Source organism: Bidens hawaiensis, unplaced genomic scaffold (assembly GCF_021521415.1).
Source record: "Bidens hawaiensis isolate Kalapana, Puna unplaced genomic scaffold, B.hawaiensis_p1.1 tig00013566_1, whole genome shotgun sequence".
Classification (NCBI taxonomy): domain Eukaryota; kingdom Viridiplantae; phylum Streptophyta; class Magnoliopsida; order Asterales; family Asteraceae; genus Bidens; species Bidens hawaiensis.
Window position 1 is genome coordinate 105,294 of NW_027492150.1, and position 13,687 is coordinate 118,980.

At 38.2% G+C, this 13,687-nt stretch overlaps 1 pseudogene; it reads left to right on the top strand.

Moving 5' to 3' along the window:
- Nucleotides 1-8,410: 8,410 nt before the first annotated feature.
- Nucleotides 8,411-9,922, top strand: LOC143544390 (AAA-ATPase At5g57480 pseudogene; annotated as a pseudogene).
- Nucleotides 9,923-13,687: the final 3,765 nt, after the last annotated feature.

Here is a 13,687-nt window from a genome sequence, read left to right on the forward strand (position 1 = left end):
GCCATAAACAATAACATAGGAGCCCCATACGTAAGGGTAGGCTTCGGCGTTCTCTTTGGCTTTACGGTACTGTTCAAATACTGCGTTTTAAATCCTCCGATGGTTAAAAGACTCGAGTTTGGTACCGGGTTCTCGTTAACTTTTTCGGGCTGACTTCCATTAGTTTGATCAGTTGCCATATGTTATGTGTTCAGAATAAGTCACCTGCAAGAATAGGTTAAAAGACTTTATAAGAATTATTGTAGTTCAAAGTTCATAAAAGCTATATAAATTGAAATTTATCTAACAGTTGCATAAAGTAACAGTTTCCAGAAACGAAATCAAATTGAAAACGTAAACAATTGTACGTCATTGTTAAAATCAAGATCATGTAGAGAATAATTCAGACTAGAGTGTTCAAGTTTAGAACAAGTAACTTGTTAGCAGTTGCAGACGGTTCGTTGTTTTCTGTTAGGTAGTTATGAGTCTTTCTATTTAAAAGACTATATTTGAAACCCTTGATGAAACCCTTGATGAAACGTGGCAAACTGGGCGGGTTGGATAACGGGCTAGAATGAGTTCGGGTCAGGGCAGGGTGATTTAAAAATGATTATTTTGGTTCGGGTCAGTATCAGTTCACAATGCTTGGCAGTAACACCACAGCGAGCACAAAACAGATGAAGTTAACAACTAAAACACTTGCAGACGCATCGATATACACGTAAATTTCATAAGGTCATCAAGTTAAACAGCCTAAAATAATAATAATAATCCACATAATCAATAAAATTAAACCAACTATGAAACCTACTTGAGAGAACACATTAAATCCACATTTAGCAAATAATCAACACATGAATTCCAAATGTGACAACAAATCACCAATCTTCCTATCCAAACACGAGTTGTTTTCAACTCACGTAAATCAATTCGTAGAGCTAAATAAACAACTAGGCGTACAAACTAGCCGTGATGCCCGCGAGCTACCTGATCTCGGATTGAAAAAAAGCGCGAAACAAGCTGAGCCCGAGCCTCAAATAACGCCCGGGCTCAAGCCTTGTATGGGAAGCACGTCGAGCAGTAACAAGCCTAGGGTATTTTTAAGTTTTTATCTCTTTTGGACTTCTATGTATTAACTTCATACTGCACGTAAGCTCGTTTAAAGTTTTTCTCAAAATATATAAAAATAATTAAAAACGCTAGGGCCGTTCAAAAAGCTCATGGCTGAAAGCTTGGGCTCGTGGCTCGCTCGATAAAAGCTCGAATAAAACTATCTAAAAAAACTTGATTTGAAACAACCGGCGCTGAGTGGGCTCATTTTTGTAACCGAGGCAAACTCGTCCCAAGCTTGGCTCGGCTCGATCTTTGGCTCGTTTAACTTCAAAATCAAGCTAGAGCCTAGCTGAGCTGCCTAGTTTAATTTCGAGCACGAACCCACCCTGGCTCGACTCGTGAATAATAAATGAGCCAAGCCGAGCTCGAGCTTGAAAAACAACTCACGAGCCGAGTTACACCCAATCACCCATACATAACAAAATAAAATTGGATCCTAAATGAAATAATAATTCGGAATCTGGCAGTTAAATAAACCCTAAATCAATATCACGTACAAAAAGATTAGAGATACGTTTTGGGTAACAGATGAAATAATTAATTAAATTAAATAAAAGAAACTTACATGTGATTCAATACGAGGAAAACACGAACAACTACTGGTGCTCCTCGTACATGGAAGAGGTGTCGGCGGCGGTGGTGAGTGTGGTGGTTCAACGTTGTTTAGACACAGCTTGTTATTTGCAGATACCCCCTTAAGTTTATAATTGTTTCTAAATCACCCACAATCTTTTTACTTTTATGCTTTCCGATACTAAATACACCGTTAGTTTTTGATGAGATGGACGGTTGAATGGTTGATGTGTCTATATGGACTTGCTGAAGTGTAAATACATTCAATATTTTATTATATTTGGATTTTGGCATCATGCATATGCATATCAACGGGTTTATATAGACACGGCAGCCGGCCAACTCATCAAAACCTAACGGTATTAAACATTTGTTAGCTGTCTGTCAATTTACCTTTAAACTTTTGTTTTATGATTAAAGAAGTGTAATTGTCTGCCAATACTTAAGTTTGACTAGCTAAATTAAAGCTCTAGCCCGACTAGGCTCGAACCTGTTATTTCATAATTGAGTTGTGCTTGTAAAACGACATTAAAGACTGAGTCAACTTGACTCGTGTTTGAAGAGCTTAAACGAGCTAAAAGTTTGGCTCAGTCTTGTTTGACTAGATAGTGTTTGTCGGATTGAAATCGGGTCGGACGGGATCTGAACCTAAAATTTTAAAATGATATAAATAAAAAATTGGATCGATATAGGTGACGGTTTTGGTCTTTTTGGCTTGATTCGGTCTCGGGTTGTGTGAGGATCAATATGAGTTATTAGACCAAGATATTTAAATGTCAGTTTTTACCCAAACCGAGTACTGAAATTACCAAACCTGAAAGCAACCTAAAAAATTGTGAGCGATAACTGAACTGGATATGCTTTTGCTCGGTTTGATCTCGGGTCAGGTAATTGGGTTACTCGATCCAACTAAGGGAATAAGAGTTTTGGGCAAATAGTTTTGAAAGGGAAAGTGAATAGACCGAGTTTGGGTTACATTCATTTGGGCCAGTAATTAGTTGGGTAGGGAAATGAGTTTTATAGGCCTTTTAAGCTTTTAAAAAAATTTGTATGCAAATATAATAAACTAGCTTTTAGCCCGCAAATCACGCGGGTTTTTATTAGATTTATATTGTATATATTGTTATTTTATTTTGTTGATTTTATTTTTATTACGAAAGTTTGTTTAGATTTATCGGGGTCAGGCTAAACGTGTCCCCCTCATGTACTTGTCATACCCCATCTCCTAGACTTGAAATTCCTTTAACAATTTTCTTTGACATATTACTATCCTCTAATAGTTTTTGTAAAACTTATCATAATAGTAATATTGATTATTTGTTGTAAAGCTTTTTTTTTTATTTTCTCTTTTTTGTGTTTATTATTCTTTATTATAATAATAATATTTATTATCATTATAGAATATATTTAAAGAAAAATGATATAATCTCTTTATAAAAACGATGAAACGATTTGTATATTTTTATCTTATTATGTGTCTCCCGTCCGACAAAAAAGAAACCTTTTGAGTATATTTTGTTATGTTCGGGCATATAAGATTATTTGTGTTTCCGTTATCAATTCGTTCTTGATAAGGTAAACCCATAAATAAGATTTTTTTTGTATAATTTTATTATTTTACAGGTTATTGGGCATAAGAAGCTTTTTATAAGTCCATTTGACGATTCAAGCGGCTAGAACCGTTGACTTTTAGGATGAAGGATACCGTTGCTTAAGGAAGAGTTCGCATATCTTTTGTTGTAGGGGTTGTCTGTTATGGTAGATCATCAGTCTGACTACTAATCAAGCCAACTGAAAGTAATGCCCCTTTTCACCTGCAACAAAGGAGGTGGTGACCAAGCGAAGACCTGTTGTGTTTTAGACCTACTTAGCCAGGGTTTGATAATCGAGCTCGATTAAGTTAGATGTTGTTTATCCAAGATAACCCAACATGATGTTTATAGTCGTCCGTTTAATTAAATGTAACAAAATATATCGTTCATGATCATTAGTTTATTAAAACTTGAGTTTTCTGAAATGCTGAAGTTCGATTAAGAATTAAAATCGGCTCATTTGGAGCTTTTATAACTAATCTGAGCATCTCAAGGGCGGTATGGCTCATTTAACCCCTAATCATTGTGTTGCTCGGAGTCTTAAGTTTGGTAATGTACTGTTACACCATATGTACTAGTTTAGGGATTTAAAATTTGGTTAACGCGCTTGGTATATTTTACTAAGACTCGTTGGACTAGTTGGAAATGACGGCTTTAATAGTCACGATGACAGTAATGCCAAAAAGTTTTTTTGGATGGAAACGGCAACTTTTAGAAACCACGAGGACGGAAAGTCCAAAAAAATCTGTTTTTTTGGAAATGGCAAAAGTGAGTAAGTGCCCAACCTACATGGATGGAACTAGTTGTTTGCTCTTTTTTTTATATAATAACCGGCTAAAAAAAAAAACTTTCTATCATGTTGACTTGTTGAGCAATTGAACTAGTGAAAAAAAAACTCGGTGGCTTTTTCAACAACCGAAAGAGGCAAGTGAAGAAACACCTAGAGAGATCATAGGAAGACATAATATTATGATGAACAAGACCAAGTGACTTATAAGACCAACTGTCAAATGATGATGATGACATGCCGGGCTGGAATAAGAACCCAACACAAAGGTTTAGAGTATAAATGCAAGATGTTTGGTAAAATGTTAAAACAAATGTCAACAATGAGCCGCAATTTCTTGTCGTATTGTTTTTGCATTATCACCATTGGTTTGGACACATTCTTTAGTAGGCTTCTAGCCGTCCAAAATTATTTTCGAGTCCCGTCAAGAGCGTGTGGTACCCGTCCTACCTGCCGACACCCACGCCCCTATCGCATGTCTAGTTTTGTTTCTTGTACCAACTTCATATGACTAAAACCGATGAACTCTTATTAATGTGCTAACTTGTGTAGAGAGGTATGATCCAAAACATCCACTACACAAGGTCTTAGTATATATTATAGAGGTCAATGTGGTGGGCACACTCTACGTAATTCCGTGTCCTAATTAAACCCCTATTTTAATAATATATTAATAATTAAGTAAACCCAAAAATTACAAAACAAAGATATCAAAAATTAACTTTAGGTATCAATTTATTACATCCTTATCCACTTTATCCTCCCAACCTTTATTTTAATCCACCTCCACGACTCTCATTTGTCGTTGAACCACCAACTTCTTTTGGACTGTCCAACGCTCTCTTCTCTTCTTCCTCCGCCTCCTCCCACATATACCTCTCTTATTAGAGTTTGAGTTTTGACCTTGGGTTTTTTCTTGAACATGTATAATGTTTGCTTTGATGATTTGGATTCGTTACACGTGCTTTGCAGCTGAATGATTGATACCATTTTTTGGGTTCACTAAGATCAAGAATACGTTTTTTATCCATAAACTGAAGTGGACATGGGATGATACGTGGTGATCGGAGCAGACGTACTAGGCACCTTGCGTTGTCTTCTGTGTATGTTGCTTCGTAGCCACATTTACTTTTACAGACTTTGATATGAATTCGATTTGTTACATAAACCATAGCCATGTTTGATCCGCTAGAGTTAAAATATAAGCCTAGCTTTCCGATAAGAGACAAAAGATAACCGAACCGGATACATTTAGGTTATGTTTGTCGCTCGACTATGGTTTATCTAACGGGTAGAATTCATTTACTTGTTACAAGTTACAACTGATTTCATTCACTAAAAGACTACATGTTTGTCGTCTAATATAAATCACATTTTCGTACCTCTTTAGGATTTTTAAAATTTAAAAGTGGGTTGGGCTGGCTGACCAGAATGTTAGTTGGATCAGCCTCATAATATTTATGTATTATTATTATTATTATTATTATCAACTCACATACTAATAATCTTTGCCATAAATTTACACTTTTCCCGTCATGCAAATTGCAAGGAGTGTTTGGGATTTGGGTTAATCAGTTTTTGTAATTCTGAAATAACATTTCGAAAATCTAAATGAAATAAGACCTAAAAACAATCGGTAATTTGGGTTATGAGTTTGTTTGTGAAAGGGTACGAGTGAGATTGGGTTGAGTACGCTCTTTGGATATAGGTAGAGTACGTCGACATGCCGGCCTACACCTTACTAGAATGCTCATGAGGATGGAGCGTTGTTGCTGACATGATGAGTTCATCAATTTAAGGGGGTGTTTAGGTGAGCATTTTAAACTGGCTTATTTGATTTTTGAAAAACAAAATATGTTTGACAAAACTCCTACAAAGACTTCAAAATGACATTTCAGAAGTGATTTTGTTTTTCAAAAAATCAAATAAGCAAAATTAAAAATATCACCCAAACACCTTCTTAGTTTTTATAGGTTTAGATTAAATAGTAAATACAATGAAATTCACAATTTCACATGTTAATTGAGTATCAAAGTAATTATGCAACTATATCATAGAGTAATTATATAATTACTCTATAATTACATAATTATTATACTTGTATATATAATTACTTTATTTAATTCTCACAATTAGCACGTTAATTTTATATACGTTTTTTCCTAATTTTTATTGTGTTATTGTGTTGACTTATTGACTTGTGGATAAGGACGAGGGTGAGGTTACAAGATTTCTCCATTTTTGGGTGGAAGAAGAGGAGGGTGTTTCATGTTTTTATGCTCTTTTATAATAATAAAAGTACAAATGTCATTTTAAACCTAACATACATTTGTGTCATTAGCTAGGGGATAAAATAGTAAACGTGCTACTATTTCCTAACAAATAATAATTAAACTTGTAATCTTTAAAAATTTACACGAACTCGTACAAGATACCCTACACACAATTCCATGTGCCGCCCCTGTTTTAAGGGTAGTAATTAGGGTCCTACTATGAAAAGTTATAACCTATACATAAAATATATAAAAATAATTAGCAAAAGATACCCCTCATGTAACGTATAAAAACCGGCGATTTGAACGTAATTAGCAAGAAGAAGTGAGAATTAATGTAATGTTTATTTATTTAATGACATATTCTTTGTTTAGAAATGCAAAAAAGAAACAAATTATTGAGTAATGATTGCTGTATAGTTTTGAGAAAAGTATGACTACGCTTTTATTTTTTTGCAAAATGTTGAAATACTGACTCGGCGTCACATGGCTTGAAATGTCCGGATGTAAGGCATTTGTACTATGCATGGTCTTATCCTGAACTTTTTGGCAATAACTCGACCTTCGACTCAATTACTCTCTACATAAAGTCTGTTAACCGAGCCTTTGAACCATCTGGTCCATTACTCATGTTTGTCTTCATAAGCTATAAAATGTTCACCATGAAGCTTGTTGTATAAGTTAACTTTTAGCAAATGAAAACATGAATGTTAATAAAATTTCTTTGCAAAAAATAATAAATAAATAAGAAGACAAGTCTGAACAAACTTGTCCATATAGAAATTTGGAACGCTCGAAGCATGTTTAAAATGTATTACTTTTTATTTTTAAATACCCACTAGAAGCACTAGAAGGTGAAATGACAAAAAGTACCAAGGAATTTTCGGTGAACATTAAAAAGGGAGATATATTTAGCAAAAGCTATTAGAACTTGTGCTGTCTAAATCACTCGCCGTTCGCTGCTCGTTCGTCGTTCGCTTGAAAAATGCTCGAAAATGCTCGTTTGATTTCGGCTTGATTTGGAAGTGAGCCGTTCGGCTCGGTTTGGTTTAAAAACAATCCAAGCACGAGCAAAGCCTCTCTTGGTTTGGTCGGCTCGTTTTGCTCGAATTATTTTTTTATTTATTAGTTTTATATATAAACTTTATGTAAATTTATAAAAGTATACAATTTTTTAAAAGTTTTTAAAATTTTCCTCTTTTGTGTTGAATTCAAAGTTCAAATTTAAACCATAGCCGCTCGTTTTATATATGTTTTGTTGTTAACTTTGAGTTTTATACATTTTAAAGGTGAAAGTTTAGACAATTAAAGTTGAAAGTCTTGAATTAATGATATTTTGAAGTTTTATAAATTTAAAATTGGAAACTCTGTACGAAATCAAGCAAAACCAAACTGAACCAAGCCGCTCGGTTTCAAAACCAAACCAAGTTCAAACATAAAGATATCGCTCGTTTCTTTAAACCAAGTTCGGTTCGGCTCGCTTTCAAACCAAACCCACCAGTGGGTCCCGGTCCTTCTGGTTATTATAATATATATTGTTTAACGTTGTTTGAGAACACCGGATGCTCATTTAATTCCTTCTCAACGTTTTCTTGTCTTGTTTCAAAGTGTTCTCTTTTTCTATCTTGAGGGCATGAAAAGGGGGTCATTAAGTAACACGGTAATCAGTCGAACCAAGTGTTTCAAAATTAATCGACGATACATACTACATACTCCAAATTAATCGATGAAGATGATGAATTTAGATGACCATTTTTTTTAAACAAACAAGGTATTGGATGTTTATGTGTGTGTTATAGAGATGTTTTTAGTGAAGTTGGGTTAGCTTTTTTTTTTTTTTTTTTAAATTTAAAAATATACTTTTTTGTTTTTTAATTGTTAAAAATGAGACTTTTGAACCCACGGCTTCACCTAATCCAAAAAGCATACGACAATGTAATCTACGTTGCGATTTACACAAATGCCTTTATTGACTCACGTACACTACTATAGCTTGGTCACCACGAAACTATGATGTAGGTCTTTTAGTCACACGTTCATTTATAAAAATCCCAATCTCTCCAATCGTTTCGTTCATATTCATTTGCAACATCATGAATATGATGGAACTCTTAACAAACATAGTATCTCTAGTTGGTGTTTTAGTCTTGTTCCAAAACCAACTTAATCTAGTCATTCCACCAGAACTCCGTTTATTATTCCTTAAACTCTTCCAACGCTTATTTAACTCCTTCAACTCTTATTGTTATTACGAAATCATCGATTTCGACAGCGTCGAAACCAACGAGCTTTATAAAGCGGTCCAGCTCTACTTATCCGACTCCACGGCCGCAGCGAGTGCCGATCGCCTAACACTCACCCGCGGTCGTAATTCGTCCGTTATCACATTCGGGCTAGCGAGCAATGATCGGCTGTCAGACGTGTTCCAGGGCGTTAACGTTGTTTGGGAACACGTCGTGACGCCCGGACAGTCCCAGCCTCAGTGGCGGGGAATGTCTGAGGATAAGCGTAAATTTACGCTTCGGATTAATAAAAAGGATAAATCGCGTATCCTTAATGATTACCTTGAGTTCATAACCGAAAAGGCGAAAGAAATCAAGAGGAAGAATCGGGATAGGTTGTTGTACACGAATTCGGGTAACGAGTCGAGATGGGATTCGGTGTCGTTTAAGCATCCGAGCACGTTTGAGACGTTAGCGATGGACCCGGTTAAGAAAACAGAGATAATGTCTGATCTCCGCGATTTTGCGGAAGGTGAGGCGTTTTATAAGCGCACGGGGCGTGCGTGGAAGAGAGGGTATTTGTTGTACGGTCCGCCTGGGACCGGGAAGTCAAGTATGATCGCGGCCATGGCGGATTACCTCAAGTACGACATTTACGACCTAGAGTTGACCGAGGTCAAAACGAATTCGGAGCTACGAAAGTTGCTTATGAGGACGAGTTCTAAATCAATAATCGTAATTGAAGATATCGATTGTTCGGTTGATCTCACGAATCGTAAAAAAAGGAATTCGGTTAAAACTGATCCGAATACGAGATCCGGACCTGGTGGTCCGGGTCCCGATTCGGAAAACAAGGAGAATTATAAAACGATTACGTTATCGGGTTTATTGAACTTTACGGATGGGTTATGGTCGTGTTGTGGGTCGGAGCGGATATTTATTTTTACAACGAATCATATTGAGAAACTTGACCCTGCATTGTTACGGAGTGGGCGGATGGATATGCACGTGTTCATGAGCTATTGCTCGTTTTCGGCGCTTAAGATTCTGCTAAAGAATTACTTGGACTGTGACGATGGGGATATCGAGAATGGGGTTTTGGAGGATATTGTGGCAGTGATCGATGAGGCGAAGATGACTCCTGCAGATATTGGTGAGGAGTTGATAAAAAACAAACGAGATAAGGACAAGGCGGTCAGGGTGTTGTTAGAGACATTGAGGTCTAAGGTAGAGAATAATAGGGCGGTGGAGAAAGAGGTGGTGGAGGAGAAGAGAGCGTTGGATGCTCCAAAAGACGGTGGTGTGACGACTAGCGGTGATGATAATTTGGAAGCGGATTATAAGAAAGGTGGGGAGGATGGAAAGGAAAATGCGATTAGTTAATTAAGCAATTAGTGTTATAAATAACTTTCTTTGTAATATTCGGGTTTAGTTAAAAAAATAAATAAATAAACAAAAAAAATTGTTTTCATTTTTAGTTATGCATCATGCTAAATTATGTAATTATGTTTGATTGTCAATTTGTCATTTCTTTCTCGTTTCACGGAGTTGGTCTATAAAAATTTAGTTTTTATTGTTTTTAAAGACGTGACGTGTTTGCTATTTTATCTCTAGCTAATGTTATAAACATAAGTTAGGTCTAAATGACATTTTTATTCTTATAAAATGAGTATATAAAAATAAAGCACCTCGTCCGTATCCAAAAGCTAACAACTCGACAACAACGCCACATTTGCAAGGAAAATTAACGAAGGAAAACAAGAAAAAAACAATAGAGTATGAGGTGGACAAGAAGAGGGCGTTAGATACTCTTAAATAAGTTGGTGACGTGGCTACTAGTGATATGTTGAAGTTAAGGCAGATTATAAAAAATAAAATGGAGAGGTTGAAAATGATAATGGGATTAGTTAATCAATTAAGTATGTTTAATCACTTTTTTTTGTAATATTTGTGGGGACATGGAATTCTAATTTCTAGGTAGAGGATTTGGTAGGAATTGAATATTGAAAATTGGGTACAATAAATAAAAAATGTTTAATTTGTCATGTTGCGTTCACAACGTTTTCGGTTTTAGTTGTTGTCGAAGCATAAAATGAATCTGACCTGATCCATGACGGTGTTTCCACGGATTTTCGAGATGAACGAACCACGTCTTGGTCTTCTCCTCCGGTTGCTTGAGACCTGCAATGGTTTTTCGAGGGTGTGGAGGTGACTGCTAAGAAATTTCAAAGATCTCTTGTTTACAGACACAAAAAAGTGGTGGTGGCTCTTATTGAGCATGACCCCCTAATAAGGAGGTAGAGACCTCCTTATATAGAGAGTCTCATGGCCACCATCATGATACCCTAATGGGCCTAGCCCAGTTAGGGTTACCTCCACAAAACCCCCTCAGCCCAATAACATTGTATTAGTCCATATAATAAAATAAGCCAAACATAATAAATTTAGGGTCGTAAAACCGGGTTTAGTACCATACCCCTACAAGCCCCCCCAAGCCCAGCGTTGCTCCTGGGCGCGCAAGCGTCTAGGTGGAGCGCTGGGCTTTATGAGGTGTGTTAGGCTATGAGGCGGTTTTTTCCCTTTTCTTTGGCCTTGTCTTTATTGTCTTTGAGTTTTGGGAGGTTTTCCTCATGATGGTGACATGTTGCGGTCCTTATGATAATGATGGTGCCCTGTCATAGATAAGATATAGCACGCATCATAGTGGCGCGAGGCCTGATAAGAGATGGAGCGCGCATCTCGATAATAATGTAACATAACTTGCGCGCGAGGCAGCTTACGAGTTATGAGAATAATAGAGCCTGCGCGCGAGGCGACTTACGGATCTATGAGAATAATAAAGCCTGCGCGCGAGGCGACTTACGGATCTATAAGAATAATAAAGCCTGCGCGTAAGGCGACTTACGAGCTATAAGAATAATAAAGCCTGCGCGCGAGGCGACTTACGGATCTATAAGAATAATAAAGCCTGCGCGTAAGGCGACTTACGAGCTATAAGAATAATAAAAACTGCGCGCGAGGCGACTTACGAGTTATAAGAATAATAAAGCCTGCGCGTGAGGCGACTTACGAGCTATAAGAATAATAAGGCTTGCGCGAGTTGCGGCTTACGAGCTATAATAATAATGAAGCTTGCGCGCGAGGCGACTTATGAGCTGTAAGAAAAATAAAGCCTGCGCGCGTGGCGACTTACGAGCTATAATAATAATGAAGCTTGCGCGCGAGGCGACTTATGAGCTGTAAGAATAATAAAGCTTGCGCGTGAGGCGACTTACGAGCTATAAGAATAATGAAGCTTGCGCGAGTCGCTGCTTACGAGCTATAAGAAAAATAAAGCTTGCGCATGAGGCGACTTACGAGCTATAATAATAATGGAGCTTGCGCGAGTTGCGACTTACGAGCTATAAGAATAATAAAGCTTGCGCGAGTTGCGGCTTACGAGCTATAAGAATAATAAAGCCTGCGCGTGAGGCGACTTACGGGCTGTAATAATAATGGAGCTTGCGCGAGTTGCGGCTTACGAGCTATAAGAATAATGAAGCCTGCGCGTGAGGCGACTTACGGGCTGTAATAATAATGGAGCTTGCGCGAGTTGCGGCTTACGAGCTATAAGAATAATGAAGCTTGCGCGTGCGCGTAGACTTTATGTCCCGCGCCACGCGCCGATGTTGCGTGCGCGTGCGCATAGGCTCTGGCTTTGTGTTATGCGCACGCGCAGATGTTGCATGCGCGTGCGCGTAGACTTGATGTCCCGCGCCACGCGCAGTTGTTGCATGCGCGTGCGCGTAGACTTCGTGTCATGCGCCATGCGCAGATGTTGCGTGCGCGTAGACTTTGTGTCATGCGCAATGAGCAGATGTTGCGTGCGCGTGCGCGTAGACTGTGATATGTGAGAGCATGTGATGCGTAAGCATATGTAATATGCATGAGCATATGTAATATGCGTGAGCATATGTGATGCGTGAGCATATGTGGTGCATGAGCATGTGATATGCGACTGCGCTCAAGCATCATGGTGGTGTGCATGTTGAACGGAGCGGAGCCGCGTTTGGTCTTGTATTCGGCGCGAAGCCGTATGTGTGACATCTGCCCAATCCGACCCGACCCAGGTACCCGTTTTCGAATCCGATTCTTCTTTTTATGATTTAAAATTTAATTTATTAATCTTTGTAAATTTTACATTAAATAAATTATATATATATATATATATATATATATATATATTTTTATATTACTTACTAATAATAATAATTTCTTTCCGCCGTCCCTTTCTTCCTTCTCTCCGCCGTCCCGCCTCTTTCTCTTTCTTGTCGCCGTCCCACCCCTCTGCTTAACCCTTGAGCCTGAAACCTCTTTGCTTGTCCTTTGGTTCTTCCCGCCTAAGGATGTCTGCGCAGCTCCACGCGCCAGACTCCTTACAAGGAAGCCTGCGTGAAGACCAGTTGTTCCTGCGATACGCGAGGCGAACTGTTCTCGCAGCGCGCAAAGAACGGCAGTTCTTCCCGCGACGCGCTAAGAACGGTAGTTCTTCCCGCGACGCGCTAAGAATTGTAGTTCTTCTCGCAGCGCGCTAAGAATGGTAGTTCTTCCCGCGACGCGCTAAGGATTTGTAGTTCTTCCCGCGGCGCGCTAAGAATGGTAATTCTTCCCGCGGCGCGCTAAGGATAATAGTTCTTCCCGCGGCGCGCTAAGGATTGTTCTCTGTCTGCCTTCGCCCTCGCGCGTGCGCTCGAGTCTTCTCGCGCTAGACCTTAAGTCTTTTCTTCTGTTTAGGTCAGCCTGTATTCTTTTGTGATATCTTATCTTCTGTCTGAATAGTCACTTTCGGCGCAGCATGCGCACCAACCCCATTGGTTGGCAGAAAAAGTGACTGACATAATCCTTTGAAATCTTCTTTTGCATGTCTTGAACAGTGTTTTATCTGACTCCTCCCATGCTTTATTCTGTAACCTGTCAGCTTTTCCATCCCCTGCAGCTGCCGGCGTATCTTTGGATATCTTTTGCTTTTGTTTTCTTGTGCTTTTTAATATCTTTTGCTTGATTTGAGAAGATCTTTTCCTCCTTTTTAGGGATTGTGTTCCCTAGGGTTTCCCTATATATAATACTATTTTCTTGTTATTTAACACTACACACACAAACACTTAAACT